The 21,595-nt window shown below is 45.6% G+C and overlaps 1 pseudogene; it reads left to right on the top strand.

Annotated features, from left to right (window-relative positions):
* The first annotated feature begins 1,877 nt into the window (after nt 1-1,877).
* On the top strand, nt 1,878-21,110 carry LOC119377315 (acetylcholinesterase-like; annotated as a pseudogene).
* The last annotated feature ends 485 nt before the right edge of the window (nt 21,111-21,595 follow it).

The raw sequence follows: 21,595 nt of genomic DNA, 5'->3' as shown, positions 1-21,595 counted from the left end.
GATGTTTTGTCTTATGTTGGGTTAAATTAACCTTACATGTAACGTATACAGGCATGCGAATTGTAGCGCGACAGATATCGTAGCGATCTGGTCACCGATAACAGGAAATATAGTAGGCACTGCATGTTCACGAAGGAAATCGGGCAGCAGGGTCGAAATCCAGCAAGCACACTACTCCCAACCGTTGCCCCGATGTCTTATCTAGAAGAGATGGGCCGCCAGGCGTACGCATGTTGCTATTGTATCCTTGAACACGGTTTCCGCGAGTACCGAGGAAAGCGTTTGGCGGTAAATGTTAGCCGCGTCGTCCCGTTGAACACCGTAATCAACACGTTCACCAACGATGAAACGCACCCCGCAACTCAGCGCACAGCAAAAATCAAATTCTTACCTCAATTATTCAGAGAAAGCATGCAAGTGCGAAACACCAGAACACGTTAGGGGGCGTGTCATCGCAGACGAACTTTACGAGCGCGCCTTTCTATACGCCGCAAGGATTGCACCGAATAACAGTGACGTGCACCTCTCTTCAGGGGGCGCTCAGAAAAAGATTTTTCGTAATAATTAAAAACTGTTGTACATTCTTGGCACACTGCACCTACATATTAATGTTCAGGAAATAAATGTCATTTGTAAAACATAAAGATTGCTTTGCCCTTGAGTAAAACTTGGTTTTTCGCTATTAGTGTTTGTTTGTTCCCTCTAAACATGGTCGCGTTTCAATCGCAGCACTCATAGCTCCCCTTGCTGATGTCGCTGACAATAGGCTCTGAACCGCTTTTCGCCCGAAGCTTCGCGACCTATTTGGATCGACTTTGATTGCACCATAAAGTGCACATAGTTTCTATAATACTGACATATGTACTCTAACGTGAGGGCTGACGTTACGTCACACCATGAGTTACCCTGTGCGTTTTTTCCGTTGCCAGTGTGTATATGCAACTAATTTTGTACAAGACATCTGGGCAATCCAAGTTAGGCTAGGCCTCTTCTTTCTTTGAAATCCACTCTAAACAAGTTGTTCGAGCCTCTTAAGAAGAATTAACAGGCTCGAATTAGAAAGAATCAGAATTCTTTCTAATTGTTTCCGGGTAGGGAGTAAAGCACATATGCAAAAATAAAGTTCATACTTCATGATCTCGCTACCTGTGTCGTGAATAACAATTGCACATATTTCATAAAATTTTTAATTTTGTTAGAACGCTGACTGTCTCACATTTTTCTGCCTCTCATAACGTCTTGTCGCGCACTTATCATCGGAGAGATCGTGTATTGCGTCGTCCCAACACGCGTTACACACAATCCTCCACCCCCCCCCCCCCCTAAAATAAAAAAGAAAAAAGAAACAGTATGAAGTGTAGTAGCCTGCCTTACTTCGTATTTTCTTTTTTACAGACTCTACGTTCGTACTCTCTAGAGTGAAATGGCATATGTAAACAATGCAACATCTGTTCTTAACATTCTTTATTATGATGTATTTCTTTTTTCTGTTCGCCCTGCTCTCTTTAACGCCCGACAGCCCCGTGGGTACCTAAATGAATGTATGAATGAATGAGCACCACTTGTGCTGAAATGTCGAAATTGTGAAGCAATCCTTCAAATTATTGCCAGATGAAAGTAAAAGCAAACGCGGCGTCTCTAAGTTGTCTGGGCTGACTCCTCGGATTTCTCGTCCTCGCCAACGCGTAGTTGCATAGACATGGCAAGTTAGCCATGCGAGCGGGCACGTTCGCGAGCGCACACGCCGGCCGTCAAGAGCGTCGGCGCACGCTGTCAAATCGATTCTCGTGACCCTGACACGAGCATGCACCCGCGATGGTGGCGAGGATCACGGCCTTTTCTCTCATTTACGCCACTCTCTCCCCTCGGACGCACGCTTTCCTCCTCGGGCCACTGGGGGTGTTTCTGCACCAGTGGAATCCCGCGCCACTACGAGCGAGTCGTCGGTTTTAGGGTCTTCTGTCGGACTGTCGCCGTTTCAGGACCAGGTAAGTTCACAGAAAGTGCATAAAGCCATTTCGCAGTATTTTTTCTAGACGCCCGGTAGCTGGGCCACTTTTCGTTTCTATTAGCCGTATCTATTAGCCCCCTCACGTGTTCTGGTCTATTAGCCGCTCGTAGTGGCGCGGGATTCCACTGGTGCAGAAACACCCCCAGTGGCCCGAGGAGGAAAGCGTGCGTCCGAGGGGAGAGAGTGGCGTAAATGAGAGAAGCGTTTCATTAGTTTTTCAATATTGCTAGTTATTTTTCTTTACCTAACAAAAACTATATCAGGCATCTCGCCACCCCCATTGGCCACATCGTTCAATCGACTAAACATAACATATACAAAAATTTATTGCTACTTTCTACTTGCCAAAACAACGCTGTGACTATGTGGTGCGCAATGTTTAGGCAACCAGGAAAAATTTAGACTCTCTGGGGCTCTTTAATAAGAGACCCCCCACGGTGGTCTAGTAGTTATGGTGCTCGACTGCTGACCCGAAGGTCCCTTGATCGAATGCCGTATTTTTGATGAAGGCGGAAATGCTTGAGGCACGTGTACTTACATTTAGGTGGATGTTAAAGATCCCCAGGTGGTTGAAATTTCCGGAGCCCTCCATTACGGCGCTTTTAACGATCATATCGTGATTTTCGGACGTTTAACCCCAGCTGTTAATTAATATTTAACAAGGAACGAAAGCCTTATTTTTTTCATTTCGGCCCCCTGCCCTTCAAACACAAAAGCGGCGTTAGAGAACAAAGCCGTACGAAAACATGGCCTTGATGCAAAACGTTCGTGGAAGGACCTAACGTTGAAAAGAGTGTGCTCATATAACAACGTCAGTGCATGTACGTGGACACCGTTTCATTTCACTGAAGAAAAAAATATTTTGTTGTGTGAGTGCCCATGGCCACGAGAACAATCTTAGTTTCTCAAAAAAGAGTGCGTTATCAAAAAGAAAAAAAAAATAGAAGTGCCCACTGTGCCAGAACCGCTTTCTGCGAATTGCGCGAAAATGGGATTTTGACGAGATCTTACAAAAGAACTGTTGTAGCTGTGAGTCTCACAATTTTTCTTAACATACTAACAGTAACATTAATTTATAGAATGTTGTCTGTTGCTGTTTTCTTGCCCATTATTTGAGGAAAAAAATCGCGAATACGGCACATTGCTCAATATTGCTCTAATTTCATTTCTTTTTGTTCCGCGTCTTTAATAATCAGAATTTACGAAATTACGCAGACAGTTGCCACACATTACGTTAACAGTTATGCCAAATACCATTGCCGAGAATAACATCAAACGCAAACCAAGAATGCTTAACCGAAGGCATGTCTATAAGAATTCAATGTTCTGAAGTTCAAAAAAAGGAAAAAGAAAGGCCGCCTTCACTTTTCTTTAAACGCACCAGAATTAAAGCCAGCGCGTGTTCTAACTTAATCTGTAAAAACCTGTTCCATTATGTATGCGAGATAGGAGTGACAAAGCTGCCAAGGTGACCATATTGACGTTAACGCGCAACCACCTAAATGAGCGAGTATGTAGCTACAGTTCCTATCGTCATAATTTTTAGGTCTTAAATATGCTCTATCGTGTCCACGAAACAACAAATTGACAGAAAAACACGAATAGTTGATTTAAAGTGCAAATTCGTACATATGCGGGCTTGAAGTCGTCGTAGCAGTGTTCCTGGCGAAAGCAATTATCGCAGAAAATTCGTGTAGATGCGCACTCGAGTCGGGAATTCGAATGCAACAATTTCTTCAGGTTTAATGTACACTGGACGCTAGACAGGCATCGAAGGGAGAGTGCGTCCACGCAGAAAGTCTCATGGAAACGGAATCAACTACCTGCATTAAGGCTTAAGAAACATGCGAACTCCCGGCTCGAGTGTGCATCTAGAATTTTCTCCGATAATTGCTTTCGCCGAGAACAATACTACGACGAGTGAAAGCACGCATATGTACGAATTTGCACTAAATAAACTATTCGTCTTTTTTGTGTCAATTTGTTGTTTCGTGAACACGAGAGAACATATCTAAGACCTAAAAATTATGCCAATAGCAACTAGAGCTACATACTCGCTCATTTAAGTGGTTGTGCGTTAACGTCACTACGGTACACTTTGGCGGCTTTGTCACTCCTATCTCACATAAATAATAGAACATGTTTTTTACAGATTAAGTTAGAACACGCGCTTGGCTTTAGTACTGGGGAGTTTAACGAAAATCGAAAGGTGGCCTTTTCTTAAACTCAATTTCCAAATAGTGAAATTTTAGAGACTTGCCTTCAGTTAGGCATTTTTGGTTTGCGTTTGATGTCACTCTCGCCAATATTCTGGGTGATTTTGGAAATTCTGCCTAATAAAGACGCGGAGAAATAAAATTTGAAAGTAGAGCATTGTTGAGCAATGTGCCGCATTTGCGATTTTTTTCTTACAGCTTTCTTTCTGAGAAATCCTCATGGATTTCATTGCGGCTTTGTGCTACAAACGGGTGCTTGTCTATTTTTCCTTTCTCAATCCTTCCGTCACCTTGCCGGCTTCCGCAGAGCTCATTTGCAATACTGTGTGTCCATGTGCTTCGAGTTGTCGATCAATTCGACCTCGCGCTGCCAATTGCTAGCTTCCTGGTTGCTCAATTGGTAGAGCGACTGCCCCGGAAAGGCGTTGGTCCCGGTTTCGAACACCGGATCAGGGCGAATGTTTCGCCGACTAAGAGACTTTCTTTCTGAGAAATCCGTATGGATTTCCTTGGGGTTTCGTGCTGCAAACGGGTGGATGTCTATTATCTCTTTCTCAATGTATCACATAACGAAGAAAATGAATGTTTTTTCATGACCCAACTAACTTTTTTAAACAATGAGAACTCATCTTGGCGCAGCATTTCGTGAAGCTGAAAGCTATGAGAGTCGAAGGGTTATTACGAGCCAGATACTGCTTTTATTTACTGCATCACAAGTTTTCGTGCAAAAATGCCAGCTGTAACACGTGGTCTGGGAAGAGCAGCTCCGACCGGCTGCAAAAAACACTGCCAGCTGTTAGAAAAGCTTCTCAATCCTTGGATGTCTGGCAGAAATCTAGAGGTACTTCTGTGCTACATCGGCCAGCGCTGGGCACAGCCGGCAGCCACGGCTCCTTTACCACTCCAAAGCTCTCCCTGACTGTGAAGCAGAAGGGCATTCAAGGAGACTGTCAGTTGGGAAGTACCACATTCATGTGCATTCATTTGCACTACTTTCGAGCTCAACGAAAAAACGGCAGTCCTGTTCCTTGAGCTTTTCGTTGCTGAAGGCTGGATATGCTAAATTTAGATTTTTTTATTCTACAGACAGAAGCTTCTCATAAAGTAATAGCTTTAAAGCAACCGAGAACTGGCCTGAATGTGTAATTAGAACCCAATGAAAATTACAAGGAAATTAAAGCGACTAAGTCAAGCATCCTTTTCGAGATTTGAGTAGGAAATGCTTAAATTGCATTTGAAGTTGTAAAAGATTTGGTATGTCACATTGCCTTGTGGAAGAGCCTCATTGCTTCACGATGAAGTCCGGTTTGTTACACGAAGAGGATGCTTTTATGTACACAGTAAATGGAACTCAAAATTTGGGTATCAATATTATTAGCCGTCCCCACTTTATTCTGTGCTGTTTTAGAGGTTAAATGAGCTACCAATGAAAAAACGCCAGGCCTGCGCTGAAACCGCAGCACAGTCACAGCGAAAGCTCAAAGAGCGGCCTTACTAGATACCTTTGTAATCTTTCTTTGGGCAACTACTACAAATCAACTTGCAATGTACCCACTACGCCATAAATCATGATTTTTGTGAAATAGCGAAGCGCCCACTATTCATCATTCTGCGGAGGAGCGAGGTACTCGTTACTCGTCCGTAAGAGATTATGTGCACTTTGTTGATGCTGTGGCCGATGACGATGAAGAAATATGTCTGAGTTATTTGTAAGGGGTTGGAAGCTTTAAACGACCAACTCGTTACGCAATTCACTTTGTGTGATATCTGCATGTTAGTTTACTCTTCTACCACGCTACATTACATATGTTGACGTGATTCCTTGCCTGCATAACGCCTGTAAAGGTATTTTTGCGCAGGAGTGTCAAGCACCGGCGAGGCTCTGGGTAGAATACACGACTGCCACGCAGACGGCCTGAATTCAAGTCGCACCCGTTCCTGGATATTTTTTACAGCGAAAGCTGTCATCAGATCACAACAACAGTGCTGTGGTTGTCCGCCGCCGCCCGCGTCCGTAACCGCTATCGCGCGAAATAAGAAAAGAAACATCGCTGATCCCTCTGTCATAGGAATCGGTATAACACGAAAGCGAAACGTGTCTTCACAGACGGATAAGGCGGAAACAGGGGCTAGTTGGTACGTCTTCAAGCGTGTAGTGCGCTGCCAGTGGACATGGACGAGAAAAAAGAAACAAGGAAAACAACGCAGGGTGATGCGCAACTGTGTTGCGCATCACCTCGCCCGTTTCGACTGACAGCGCACTACAAGCATGCTCACAGACGGAGTTGAGCATTTGTTATGCATTTTTTGGACACAAGAGCGAAGGAATGAATCCTATAGCAACAAATTGTAATGTGACGCGAAGAACGGCAAGCCGCTTGAAACTCGCAACGCGCTGCTCGAGCAGGAAATGCGCACGCAAAGAACATACACAGCATGATCGTGAATTAAGAACTGCCATTGCTCGCGAGTTAAAGCATACTGCTCAAACACAAAGGAGGACGCACGAAACGAACACACAAGTGTACACAGGATGAACGCAAACTAACTGTCACAGTTGTAACTTATTTGTGTTAGCAGCGCGCTCCTTTCGCAAAAGCGGCCGCTGCAGTGAGCGAAGTGACTTTCATGCTCTCTGTAACTTCAACGCAAACTTGCGGTGTGAGTACAAGACGTACAAACCACCCCACATCACGAGATAAGCGCGCGAGCACGAGTGACCAAGCCCTGCGGAGGCGCGCGCGCATCACAACGCGCGGGGTGACGACCTTAAAAGCGCACCCTTCGAGCCCTTCGCACCATCTCGCCAGTGATAACGAAAACACGGTAAAGTGCCACCGATATCTGAGTACCGCCAACGGTTAATGGTGTATATAAATACCTCGCCGTTAGTGCGCTGGCGAATGTGCCGTCTGTGGCCGGGTCTGTTCGTGCCACGCGCTGCGGAGCGAGGGGTCGTAGGTTTGAATCCCGGAGACGGTACTTTTTCGTGTTGTTTTGTCGTTGGCTTCTGTTATTGTATATTTTACAACGTCATATCCGTGACGGAAATACGTCAGTGGAGCCGTGGTGGACGCCGGCATAAAGCACTTTCGTGTTAAAAATGAAATAAATAAAAAGATATCCAGAATTGGGTGGGATTTGAAGCCGCGCCCTCTGCGTGGCAATCCAGTATTCTACCACAAAGCCACGTTGGTGCCAGTACCTCCTTTATAAGAAAACCCTATGCAGGCGTCATCTCTGCCAAGGAATCGCGTTAACATGTGTAATATAGCATGGCAGAAGAGTAAAATAAAAACCAGGTGTCACACAACGCTAATTGCGCAACGAGTGTGTGGTTTAAAGCTGCCCCCCCCCCCCCCGCGCTGCAAAGTGCTCAGCCGTAATTCTTTACCGTCATCAGCCGCATGCAGGATCACCAAAGTGCAACTAATGCCTCATAATGCCTCACAGATGTGTCGCGGGTACTTCGCTTATGGTGCTTCCCTCATATTCCTTTTTTCGCCTTTTCGGAAATTCTCCTGCCGCACTATTCATGGCCGATCCATGGTGGGTTGAGCCATTCTTCTAGGAACCAACCAACCCTGTAACCAAATATTATGATTTATAGGATAGTGAATACCTTGCATGTGTACTTGTACTAAAAGACCAAAATAAGTTTAGAACGGGCTCTCGAGAGGCTGCTCTTCGAGCTTTCGCTGTGACTGTGCTGGATGTTGCGCACAGGCCTGGCGTTTTCTTGTCTCATTGCGCGCGATAGTGTTTACAGACATCGGCGGCGGCGGCGGCGGACAGCTATACGCAACCAAGATCAGTTGTTGTGATTTTGTACAGCTTTCGCTGTAAAGAAAAGGACTCCACAGAGTGAGTGTTAGCTGAAGGGTTCTCCATGTCTGGCGCAGAGGTGTCCGGCTTTCGGTTGGCATGACCTCATTTGCTGCATTTGCAAGCGTGGCCTTCGTCCACATTTTTAACTATCTTCAGTATAGCAAACGTCCTTGTAGCGAGGGTGAGCCAGTATTGCATGTGCTGGAGTATATTCCGTTTCAAAGCCAGGGAACCTTGTCGTAAGGCTGTGCATAAGCCCATTTGCAAATAATGTGGCTTTGTCACTTTCAGACACACGCATGTGCAGCACCACTTGTACACAATGCACGACGCGTATCACATGGGAATTTGTTGGATAGCGCATAGCAGTCACCGCGAAGCTCGGTCGTTGCTTGATCGAGAGACTGCAACGCTTTTACAGTCGCAGCTGAAATTTTCTATTCTCTGGAGCTCAAGTTGTCCACATCAGATCTGAAAAGTCCAACTGAAACCATGGTGTTCGCTGTACCAGTGTGAGCAAAAGCGATCACTGGAAACTAGGGCCAACTGCATGTCCTTTTGGATCTCCACATGCTATGCACGTGCACTCGCTCTCCTCTTGTAACGACCCGCAAGCGATCGACACAGCGCACAAATCTGAGAAACACATGCCAGTTTTCTTATTGGCGACATTTCTAAAGAGCTGCAGGTTATGAGAAAAACAGAGACGTTCTCACAGTGGGATTTGGCATCAGTTGAAAAGACGTGTTAGTAATAAGGTAAGTCGGATGTTGTCGAATGACCATAGTCTTCTATCACGTCTCGTTGAAATTGAGCCGCGTTTTGTACAGCATGTTCTTGTGGAATCGATTTACAGACAATGGCATATACATGCGGTGTGAAGTCACTATCCATCATGTGGGCCGTGACACACACGTAACTGTCACCGGATCTCGGTGTTAAACCATCTGTCGCTAAATGGAAGCACATGGCACCACAGTTGTCAAATAGGTGCCGAAATCGCTTCTTCAGTTCATTTCACCGTTTTAGTTTCTTACAAATTCTGAACGACTGTTCAGGAAAATTTATTCCGCGATGCAACGACGTGCTCCTAAATGGCGAAGTCGATCATCTCGATAAGGCTTTGTTCTTCGACCACGCCGCATGGTTGCAGGCCACGCGAAATGAATGCTGCCATATTGGTCAGCTTTTGCTTCCTTCGCGGCTGAGAGGCTCGCATGCACGCAGGAGTCTCCACCATCCCATTCCCCTCTCCTTGTTCTTTTGTTTCTTTTTTTTTTTGCCGGATCGTTCAATAAAGTTGTTCACTCACTCACTTGCGCTTTCGTCGATGACGGCAGTTGATTCTTCCAAAGTAAGCTGGCCACGGTCTACTGCTACGAAAGTCTCTTTGACTCACTTTTTTTTTCGGCAAACAGCAAAGCTGATGCAATTCTGAGCATTCTTTGTGCTTGTCTTGATGTCTCTCCAAGTTGGAGGCGAGCGTCGTCGTAGTGCTATTAGCAGCTCTCAACACGACTCTGCAGGTATCGCACTGAGCTGTGCCTTTAGCGGGCACTCTGAGGAAAAAATTTGGATGTCGGATTCGTTTACGCGTGCTGCCAAGACACACATGCGGTCGACGCCATGTTCACCTACGGCTGCTGCAGTCACTGACAGCGCAAGAAAAGCCTGCATGTGAATACGCCGAGCTGACGTTGAGGAAAAAAATCACAGCATATCCACGGAGTGAATGATGATGAGTGGGCGAAGCTGCGGAGGTTCATCGGTAAACCGTGAATCTTCCGTGAATGCTGCCCAGTACATCATCACCGACGTGAGATCGGGCGCGTTTATACTAAAGGTTCGATGAGTTATGACGACTTGCAGCTCACTTTAATTTTACATGTACGCTGTGAATTTTCATTGTTTAGAAAACCATTGCTTTAGAAAACATGTGGCGTCTCTCGTTAAGCAGCTGGCGTCTTTTCGCATTGCTTTAGAAACATCTGGCGTTCTTTCGTTTTGCTTTTACAAAACATCTGGCGTCTTTCGTTGGTTTATTTCATCAATCAACGGCGTTTTGAACAAAATTTTTATTGTTTAATCACGCACAGGAGAAATCTCACCAGGCACTACCTTGGAGGTAAACAATGGCTGCTAATGGGAATGAGAGACAGAAGAAGTCGGCTTTTAGCTAACACTTACACTTCTACTTGTACTAACGTTTCCTACTGGAACATGCCAATGGCTGCTAATGGGGAATGAGAGACCGAAGAATTCGGCTTTTAGTTAACGCGCACGCTGCGAATTTTTTATTGTTCAACAACGCACAGGAAAAATCTCCCACCGGCACCACCTTGGAGGTCAAAGCGTAAGACTTGTTACGCACTACTACTACGACTACGAGGGACGAACGGGTGCTGCCTTAAGGAGCTTCGCCCCTAAAACAAAGCGAAAAAGAAAACTGTCTACACCCCAGCGGCGCCGTCCTAACAGTTAGCTTATGTGTGACGGTTGCCGTGAGCGTGGCAGTGACGCAAAAGAGAAATTTAAAATTGTTGCATGACAGCCATGACGAATAATTCGTAGCGTTCGACATTTGTGTTTGCAGCAGCCGTCCGGAGCTTTCGGCTGCTTATCCGGAAGCACTGGATAATTCGGAAATATCGAATACCCGCACCGGAAACGACGCGGACAAGGTGACATTTCGAAAGAATATTCGCTCCTGTCACATAAAAGGATGAACCATACGTAGGACTACCACAAAATGAAAGATCAGTTTATGTGTATTACAGTATTTCATTACTTAAAGTAGCATGCTTCCCGTCAATTGCGAAACTTTCTTTCTAAAAGCGTTTAGAAGTTTGATTCCTATGTTGAAGTTCCTATATGTAGGTGACGATTCTAGCTTACACACAACAATCTCTCGATGATCCATTCTAACGGAAATCACAATGTAAAACAGTTGTGCAAGGTGTACAGATGCGTCTCGTAAAAGTGTACCTTGTTTACTGTTTATGGATACGCGGGTTGGGACAGAGGAATATTTATGCAGGCATTTGCCCGTTGGTCACATTGTGAATGTTTGATTTTTGAGTTTGAGTTTATTCAACCACGTGGCAAGTACATGAAAATACACTGTATACGTGGTTTGGTGCGAAGGGAAAGAAGCTGCATTTCACAGCTTGACTGGCCCTTTCTACCGGAAAAAAAATCTAAATTACAAAGTTACAAACATTACAAAAATTACAAAAAATAACACGATTGTCTTACAGGTGCGTTAGTTTTCATGTGGAAATGCGCTATGTGCGCTTACTGATGGACTAAAGAGCCACGAAGAAAGAAGAAATGAGCCACGTGCGTTTACTTGTTCTTTCTTTGTTGTTCTTTAGACCTTCTGTAAGCGTTAGACTTACACATGAACGTGCATTAAAGTTGCTTAAGCATGAGTTGTTCTCACGTGCCATCTGCGCAGCCTCAGCGATCAACCGGGTACGATCATCCCTGTGTTTATATAGCGTCACTGTGTCCTCGAAAAGAGGCGTACAGTTGCAGGCAGCACAATGCTGTGCAAGAAACCCACCTTTCCCATTCCTAACCTTGTTAGCATGCTTCCTTAGTCGGTCATTTAGACACCTTCCGGTCTGTGCGACGTAAAATTCACCACAGGAGTCTCCTTGTCTTAGTCCTAATTTCGCACTCTAGAAATCATCTTGACACTTCTAACGGCTTCTAACGACACTTGACACTAACGGCTTCTTCCTTAAAGGGGCCCTGCAACACCTTTCTTTGTTATATTGGAATAGTCCCATTATTGACGTATGACTCTTCACGAGCCATATGCCGCAAAAATTTTTCGAATCCGTCAAGTCTAAGTGGTGTTACCAAATTATAGAGATCACGTTCCGCAGCTTTCTCTCTCAACTCAACGCAGCGAGCGCACGGAAAGCTGCGCGCGGCGTGAGGGGAGGGAGGGAGGGCGGAGGTGCGAGGAGGCGACGTCAGCGCCGGCGGCATTTTTTTCATTTTTTTCTCTCTGGCGTCTCGGCGTAACCACGTGGTCTGTGCCGCCACTTCCGGTCGGCTTGCGTCGTTCTCGTCGACCGGAGTCGATCGCGCTGTGTATCGCGCGTGCTTGAAAACTGCGCGTCGGTTTGGTAATGTTGGGTGTGCACCTTGAACGCCGTAGTGTTTTCATCGCTCTGCCAACCATGGAAGCAAACGTGCGCGCTCGTTTGGAACGAATGACAGCTGAGATCGGTTTCGGCCCATACTCCGATACACCGCCTCGTAAGACGGCACTGGCAGACGACCCCGAAGCGCCGCCATTACCGGACGCCAGCATTGTCATCGGAGACACGCTGCGCCCGTGCCTCGGTCGGTCGTGAGAACGTGCCGACGATGCAGTTCTCAGCTGACGAGGCAACACTCGAACGGCTGCCTCTCTCAACGGCAACCGGCGATGGTCAAAAGCACAGAAATATTCACGTTTTCGGCACTGCGCATGGCGAAGAAAACGGAACCACGCAACTACGAGCAGACGAGCTGTCGGTGAGACCGGAAGTGCTAATATTAATGTTTGTTCGGTGTTTTTAACGCGATAACATAATATAAACATACATATTATCTACTTATTGAACTCAAAATTAACAACGAAAGTAATAATGAGGGTGTTATCGTGATTATAACATCAGCCAATGGTGGAACTGCCGACAATCGCGTCATATTTTGCGGACTAATACATCATTTGTCGAGAGAAGAGGGAGCGATTTTCAGCTGACTTTGAGAATTTATTGTAAATTCCAGGCCGTGCGCATCGCTATAATATTTGGCTCGCGTGTTCTCGGGAGCCTCGACTACCGATCGGCAGCGCTTTTTGAGCATGCTCGAAAAGTGTTGCAGGGCCCCTTTAAAGCCGTTAAGTGGCGAGTATTTCGCTTGTGCTCGAGCCAACGTGTTATACGGTGCTGCGTCTCCAGAGAGCAGCGTTCGTTAACTATCCTCCAGATTGGTTTGGTTCACCTCTGAGTACCCCCTTCACCAAGACTCCATTTCCTCGGTACCCTATTGACGCTTTTGCGATGTGCCTGATTGTTAGATGGTCACAACCTCGTCGTGTCACACGGAAATGGAAATAGCATTGCCTTGAGGGACAAGTGTGCTCACTGAAGGCTTCCAGAGAAGGAAATGAAATATGCGAACAGAGAAGCGGCAGCAACTTCTAAGGTCGCGAGAGGCGAACTTAAATGCCTCGCATACGCTCTCTGTAACCGTAGGACTGCTGACTGCGGAACGGGCGGGCAACAGGCCAGTATTAACAAGCGTCTTTCGGGTTAGCCATGTGGTGCACTAGAACTGCAGCGTGTAACCGATCAGCGTATCCATCACCCAGATTGCAGCCCTGGCTTCTACTGCGACACTGGGCACTTAGTGCCTACGTGAAACGTTGTCGGCGCCCATAGTACAGCTGTGTTGAAAAGAATAAATAGTTCCATGATTTTAGCATCAGTGGATGAAATTCTTCGTTATTTGGGCTGGGCGTTTGATTGAAAAGATTTAGGCGTACGAAATACACCTACGCTGTTTAATGGCTCTCTCAATTCGCCGTATTAGGTAATATTGATTTTCTTTGTTTTCAAGAAGAATGCGACATGGGCTAGCGATCTTGGCAGGCAAGCGAGACCAAAGCCGACATCACAGTCCGGATTCCCATTTACCTGAGGGCCTCTTGAAGCATTTATTAAAGCGTATAGCTTTGAATGGCTCTATCACCTGTTTGCGCGATCAGTGGTGGAGTGTCATGCTCTCAAAGGTGGCACAAAGGTGCCTAGTAAAAGGTTGCGCTTTGAGCAGCCGAACTGTAGGGCGTGTTTTTTCTTTGAAACAGGTGATAAAAAGATGATGCATGAATTGTGGATGACATTTTTACCGGTAAAGTCAGACTTCGTCACCTTGCCTGGACATCTCGGTCTTTTGCTAAGTTTGCTATAAAAGGCAGTGTATGGAAATTCGGAATAGATAGAAGCGATTTCAGTTTTACGCGTACCGTTCGTAATATAAGCAATATAATGCGACGTTGGCGATGTCTTTACTCACCATTATATGGAATACTTTGTTATCCTTCCTTGTTAGGGAGCTTTTCATTGTGTTTTCTGGTTTCTGAGAGTGTCATCTTCGATCGGTTATGCCAATTAGAATAGCATGGTTACTGTCTGCCAATTTACAATATTACCTAACGTTAGATGCTGCTGAGTTGCTCTGGGGTCCGGCTTAATGCACAGTGCAAGATTTTTTTGGGAGACAGCAGTTGCATTCTTATGACGCTAGAGTTCAAACAGACTCGTGTATCATGTTTTTCGTGTATACTAATTGAACTCTACTAGCCTCAGGAATTCCAGAAATTCCCTTTAGAAAGAAGCTGTCATAATCAGTCAGTTTCCCCTTGATGCTAAACAGCACCATTAATTTTAAGCCAGTGCTTCGTAGGAAAGAGACAAAAATTAGTATTGCAGGGCCTTAATCCGAAAAAATACTGACACATTATTGGCCTTTGTCTACTGAATTTTTTCTTTAAGGCTTTGGAGTTGAGCAGTCACTGATAGATGATGGCTGCGCAGTATGAGTGGCTATATTTCGTTCGTACAACATGGGATCGATGCTTTTACTGATTTCGCCTCTCTTACAAATTTACTCCAAACCAGTTCATCAACGACCAGCAATGGTGATGGGTACAGCGCTACTGGCGTGGCTGGTTGCGTCCGTGCTGACTGCCACGGCCGACGATGCACTCGTGGAGAGGCAGACCACGGAAGGCACAGTTCGCGGCAGGGTGGTGCGTGTCCTGAACAATACTGTTGAGCAGTACCTTGGTATTCCGTTCGCCCAGCCACCTGTAGGTCCGCTCCGGTTTAAACCTCCACTCCCCAAAACACCTTGGGAGGGCACCGTGGACGCCACCGCTGGAAACACAGCCTGCCCACAGGTGAGGGACGTGTGAGTACCACTGGGGCATACTTAACCTTGCAAAGTATGAGTATGACACAAGCGGACAAGACAGTCCTCTGAAGAGCCAAATAGTGGTTAAGCTGGCAATGAAACAGGCACGAAATGCTTTTAACACCGTTGTGGAAGGCCACAATAGTTGAGCTATTTAAGTCAGAGGCAGCAGCCTATTTGTCTCGTCTTGAAGACAAACAGCTCTCTCAGTGGCCTTCAATTGCCCTGTCTCGCATCAGCTAATTTTGTGTTATGCCTCCGTAAACAACTCGATCTCACCCGACCGGCCAGTTTTCTGGTTTCCATACTACACATTCCTTCCCATTGCTACCCATTCTGCAACTACGTATTACACTGGCTGCAAAACTCCAATTTCGTCCTTTTAACGTGTGCTGCAACACGGGTTACCCCAGGTGTGAACTAGGCGAGAGAGCAAGGAAGAACGCCAAACCCATGGGAATAACCTACGGTAGCTTCGAAATAAAAAAAAAAATTACGTTTTAAGGCCCCACGTGCGACGTCACTTACAATTTATATGTCTTGCGATAGCCAGCGCTATTGCCAGATTTGAACGTCATTAGGATTAAACCAATATAGAATAAACCCGCCGCAAACAAATTAAGTACGCCAACCTCACATGGAAAGGCCACATTGACGCAAAACCATCTGAAGCATCTAAAACACTTGTATTAATCAGACGCCACTTGCATCAAGCTAACTAGAAGACAAAACTTATAGCATATACCTCACTGGTTCGCTCTAAACTAGAGTATTCCTCATTCACATAAAAACCACATCAAATGTACTTAACTTTAAACTAGAGACTTCACAAAATAAAGCTGCCCGATTTATAAGTAGAAACTACTTAAGTCATTCGAGCATCGCGAATATCAAGGCATCACTGAACCTCCCATCCCTAGGAGAAAGAAGATGGCTGGGGCAGCTGTCTCATTTTCACACGCTTTATTATAATCATTCGTCATTTGCTACCTCCTACATACTTGAAAGAACGTAAGAATGGGCTTGTTGGTGGTGATACATGGTGTGAAACTTATGGCGCGCAAAAAAGACACGGACAAAGAAAGGGACGACTGGACGATGCGCTACATATTGCCTGCCTATCGCCTTTTCCCGCGCCTAGATCACCTCTTCAAAGCTTTAGTTCCGTACGCCCGTACTAACTGCTGATGCTCTTAAATGACTCACCACTGTTGTGCGCCATCCGTCAGTGCAATGATCTAGCACACAATGCTGTGTCTATAATAAAGCGCGACACATTTGTACAACTGTTAAATAAAACGGAAAGACGGGCTAGTTGGTTTGGCTGCATAATGATAATTTTGCGCACGCTACACGAAGAGACAGACGAAAAGTTCACAAGGACCAGCCCAGTTCCTTGTGAACTTTTTGTCTGTGTCTTCTGTAGCGTGCGCAAAATGATCAAAATGCTAAATAGTTCGCTTAATACCGCTTAAAAATGTTGTTTTAACCCGTATGTGTAAACCTTGTAATAACGTGTAATCTACGCCACAATTACCAAGCTAGACGATCAACTCAAAGTTCAGAATTGTTTGAAAAATTTAGATAATTGGTGTAGGAAATGGAAAATGTCAATAAATTATTCTAAATCTACATATACACACATTAGCAAAAGGAAAACTATCCATTCCTTTTCGTACAGCATTGGTGGACACTTGCTGGTGAATGCGCACCAGTTCAAGTATCTCGGGGTAACAATTACGCGGAAACTGTCATGGAATGAACATATAGATAACGTCTGCACGACAGCCTATAAAAAGTTATACATATTGAGGAAAAAACTAGAACATGCATCGCGTGACGTAAAACATATTGCATACACCACCTTCATTAGGACGATACTAGAATATTCAGCCGTTGTTTGGAGTCCCCATCAAGTGACCCTTAAGAAGAAGCTGGAAAGAATACAGAGACTGGCGGCACGTTTTATTTCTTCAACGTACCGAAGGAAGGAATCGGTCACGCTAATGTTACAGAGATGCAACTTAGATTCTCTTGAACTACGGAGAAAAAAATATAGGCTGAAGGTATTTTTCCAAATAATTCATGATCAACTTAAGATTGATAAGGTCAAATATTTACACGCCCCAGGCAAAAGAAACCCCCGAACTAACCACGATTGCGTCATAAAACCATACCAAACAAATACTGACACGTTTCGATATTCTTTCTTCCCAGATGTCGTAGAAATGTGGAATAAACTACCAAACGCTATTGTTGTATTAAACAATGTCACCGACTTCGAAAATGCTGTAGAGGCGCATTTACGAGATTGTTCAATGTGATTTTTGTTCAGTGCCAAATGATGTAAGCGACCTCATGCTCATTGTAAATAATTTGAAAAATGTCAGATAATTTTGAATTGTTATTATTTTTTTTAATTGTAATACCTGTTTTCATTGTGAAGTGCCAAATATTAAGCATCTTTATGTGCCTTGTACATTTTTTATGTATGTTGTTGCATTGTCCTCTCTGTTATGACCCTCTATGAGGGTTGACAGTATTCATAAATAAATAAATAAAATAAATAAATAAACGTTTGTATGCGCTAGTGTCTGCTTCATTTATGCTGCTGTTAACAAGTGTACAGCCGCGGCCACGTCTGTGTAGAGCGCGCGAAGAGGCGGTTTTTGCTCTGAGGGGCGACACCTTGATGCAGTTTCAGGCTCTGACGTGGTGTGTCAGGAGTACGCGCGGCCTTGTAGTCTCTAAACTTGTAAAGTTTAGAGACTACTAGGACTCTAAACGCACACTCTTAATAGCGCACTCTAACTTGTAAAGAGGGGTATTGCCGTCACCTGCCTAAAAGCGTCTCTGACCCGTTATTGCCACCACCAGGTGGCTGAAGGAAAGAAGGTGACTTTTAAGGGGCCGTTTTTTTTCTTTGTCAGACACAATAATAATGAGAACTTATGTACAATAATGCCAAGGAAAGCATAGGGGATGTTATTTGTAATAATTGGGATATAAATGTGAAGAAAGTAAAGTGGACGAAAAGATAACTTGCCGCCGGTAGGAGCCGAACCTGCGACCTTCGAATAACACGTCCCATGCTCTACCACTGAGCTACGGCGGCGGTCATCCCCTGTCCACTTTTATAGGGTACTACGTGACGCCAAAAGGCAGAAAAAGAGTGTTCCACACTCGCCGCCGTGGCTGCGATCGGCGCTGACGAACACTCCTAGGTTAATAATAATATATGGGGTTTAACGTCCCAAAACCACGATATGATTATCAGAGACGCCGTAGTGGAGGGCTCCGGAAATTTCGACCACCTGGGGTTCTTTAACGTGCACCTAAATCTAAGTACACGGGCCTCAAACATTTTCGCCTCCATCGAAAATCGATCCCGCGACCTTCGGGTCAGCAGTCGAGCGCCATAACCACTAGACCACCGTGGCGGGGCGAACACTCCTAGGTTTAAATGCATATAGATATACCCTCTAAAAGCGCACGGGGGGGGGGGGGGGGGGGGGGGATGACCGCCATCGTAGCTCAGTGTTAGAGCATTGGACGCGGTATTCGAAGGTCGCAGGTTCGAACCGTGCCGGCGGAAAGTTATTTTTTTTTTCACTTTAATTTCCTTAAAATTATATCCCAATTATTACACCTGGTGGCTGGTAGCTTCGAGCACCAGCTGCAACGTCTCAGCCATGCTGGTTATCCACAGGCGCTACTGATGTCTGTTGCCGAAAGGCTTTTGGTGAGCTTGACAAGGGGAGGGGCAGCACGCAACAAAGAGGATCAGAGGCCTCGTGCAGGTACGGCGGTTATACCTTATGTTCACGAGGTCGCACAGACTGAAAACGTCTGCTGGTAACATTGGTGTACGCGTTGTATTTAGTGGAAAAAACAAACTTGCAACGCTGTGCCAAAAAGTGAACAAAAGTGTCAAGAAAGATGCGTGAGAAAAAGCACAGAAAGCCCTTTGTCGGATTCAGGAACACTGTAGTGTACAAGATCCCGTTTACGTGCGGAAGTTGCTACATCGGCCAAACCGGCCGGTGTTTGAACGACCGGTTACGAGAGCACGGGTTCTGTTGCTGCTCACGGTGTTATATATTTCTTAAAACAATGCAATGAGGCAATACGGTGGCGGGCATGGCGTGGAGATGACTCCACGCAATGTCCCCTGCTCCCCCTTTCCACCCTCTTCACCCGAGCAAAATTTGTAGACTACCCGGGCACTCATCCTATCCATCTTTTTTCTCTGTCTTCCTCCCCTACTCCCGTATTTAGCACGCAGGTCAGCCTAACTCAATTGCCTCCTCTTGTCCATTCTTTACCATGCACTTTGCCCGCTTGCTTTCACTTCCCTTCTACGCTTTCGGGGTGGGGGGAGAGTCAGCAAGGTGTACACAAACACGCTGCTCAGGAAGGCCGCTGCTCATCTTGAAAACAGCGCGTACACACGTGGACGAAGACTAAAGAAACAGCGCTGTTTTCAAGATGTATACCAACCAACTTGCCCAAATCCCCTTTCTCCTAAGGCAGTTGCTGTCTTGAAGATATGTGCACTTGTGTAAATGGTTGCTCCAGCGACATACCGTGTTGAAGTATTTAACATCACTTTGGTGTGCAAATATCTTAAACGATCTCCGTTTTTCAAGTGGAACGAAATGTCATCGCTACAATGAAAAGCTTTATAAAATCAGTATACATAAGTACGTTGTGTTTGCGGTGAACTTGTTGCTAGTCATATGCTATCGGTAGGTGTAGAGGTTTATGTGAAGCGTTATTTATGCGTGCAACCCTCTGGCTCACAAAAAAGTCACAGATATTTTTTTTTTGTCTATCATATTTCGTGCCCATTCAGGTGCTGACGGAAGGAATCACACTGGGCAATTTAAGCTTCTCAGAGGACTGTCTCTACCTGAACGTATGGGTCCCCGAGGCCGCCAAAGCCCGGGCTCTCTGCGGCCTGTGCTTGCATGGATCCACGGAGGTGCATTTACTCTCGGTAGCGCCAATCAGGCCACTACAGCGGAGTCTTTCTCTCTGCGCTGGGAGATGTAGTCGTCGTGTCAATGAATTACCGTCTTGGCATCTTGGCTTCATGAGTGCCAATTCTCCCGAGGCACCAGGTAACGTTGGCCTGTTGGACCAGAACGTGGCTCTGAAGTGGGTTCAGCGCAACATCGAACACTTCGGAGGTGACCCAGAGCGAGTGACGGTTGTTTGGAGAAAGCGCTGGCTCGATGTGTATACACCGCACATAATGTCGCCATTAAGCGAGGGCCTCTTCAAGAGGGCCAGTCTTGATGAGTGGCACAATGTATAGCCTAGACACGTGGGGACACTGTCGAAGAAGCCTTGGCGAAGGCAGAAAAAGGGTCCGCAAACGTCGTCGGATGCTCAAGCGGTGGAACTATCGAGCTGGCGTCCAATGCGGAAGAAGTCGTACACTGCATGAGAAACAAATCTGCCGACGAGCTCTTGAAGGCTTCTCTAGAGATCACGGCACCAAAACTTGCCCCTTTTGCGCCCACTTATCACGATGAGTTTCTGCCGCGAAATCCAATAATGGCCATGAAGCGCGGTTTCTTCTCATCTGTGGATGTCTTAGCTGGCGTGACTTCCGACGAAGGAGCTGCGTTTCTCCTCTTCCCTGTGGTTCGTGAGCTTTTGGCCGAAGACCTTAAAGATTTCCCGCAGGAGGAACTCGTTAAATCTCTTCGCGCCGCATTATGGCGACTGCTGAAGGACGACGTGCCGGATGTGCTGCATACTTACACTGAAGAAGTGGCTGAAGGCGACAATACCGCGCTGAGACGTCAGTACATCGACTATGTGTCGGACAGAGTGTTCAACTGTCCCTTGCAGTTCTTTGCGGAATATTATAGCAAATGGGGCAACACGGTATTTTCCTACGTGTTCGCCCACAAGTCGATGATATTCCCACTTCCTGCGTGGATGGGAGTGCCCCACGGAACAGACGTAGCCTTCACGTTCGGTTACCCCTACGCAGCAGATCCTGATTCCCCTGATGGACGTATGACTGAAGCCTTTATTCGGATGCTATCACTTACAGCGAAACGGTATTGTTGTGTTTTCCTTCTTTTTAGGAATGACGAACTGAATTTTTGGCAGTGCGACTGTTATATAATTAACATGCTTGTGCTGCAACAATAAATAAACAACAAAGGCTATGTAAAACAATGAAATGAGCATGTCGATGCATATCTGTATGGATCCTGTGTTACTGATGAGTTTCATAGTTTGTTCGCATAATTTAAACGCATGTGCTCGAGCAAACAGAATGTGTCAAGGCTAACAAAATATACGTGCTACATATTAGCATAAGGCCCATGCACCTAAGGACATTATTGCCAGTTGCCCCAGTAATTATACGATAATTGAAAACGCGGTGAGACGTTTTTGTGAGTTTCGTCTAATCTTGTAAAAAGCAAGAAAACCAATTTTGTAAAATGTCTGGAGCAATCAGACGATTTAGGTGGAGACTACAATGGAAACAAGTCAGAAAATTATTCGAATTAAAAAATCCACTTCTAGCAAGCGAAAA

Source organism: Rhipicephalus sanguineus, unplaced genomic scaffold, assembly GCF_013339695.2.
Source record: "Rhipicephalus sanguineus isolate Rsan-2018 unplaced genomic scaffold, BIME_Rsan_1.4 Seq4305, whole genome shotgun sequence".
Lineage (NCBI taxonomy): Eukaryota > Metazoa > Arthropoda > Arachnida > Ixodida > Ixodidae > Rhipicephalus > Rhipicephalus sanguineus.
Note: the sequence above shows the minus strand (reverse complement) of the source record. Positions and strands in the feature narration are given on the sequence as shown.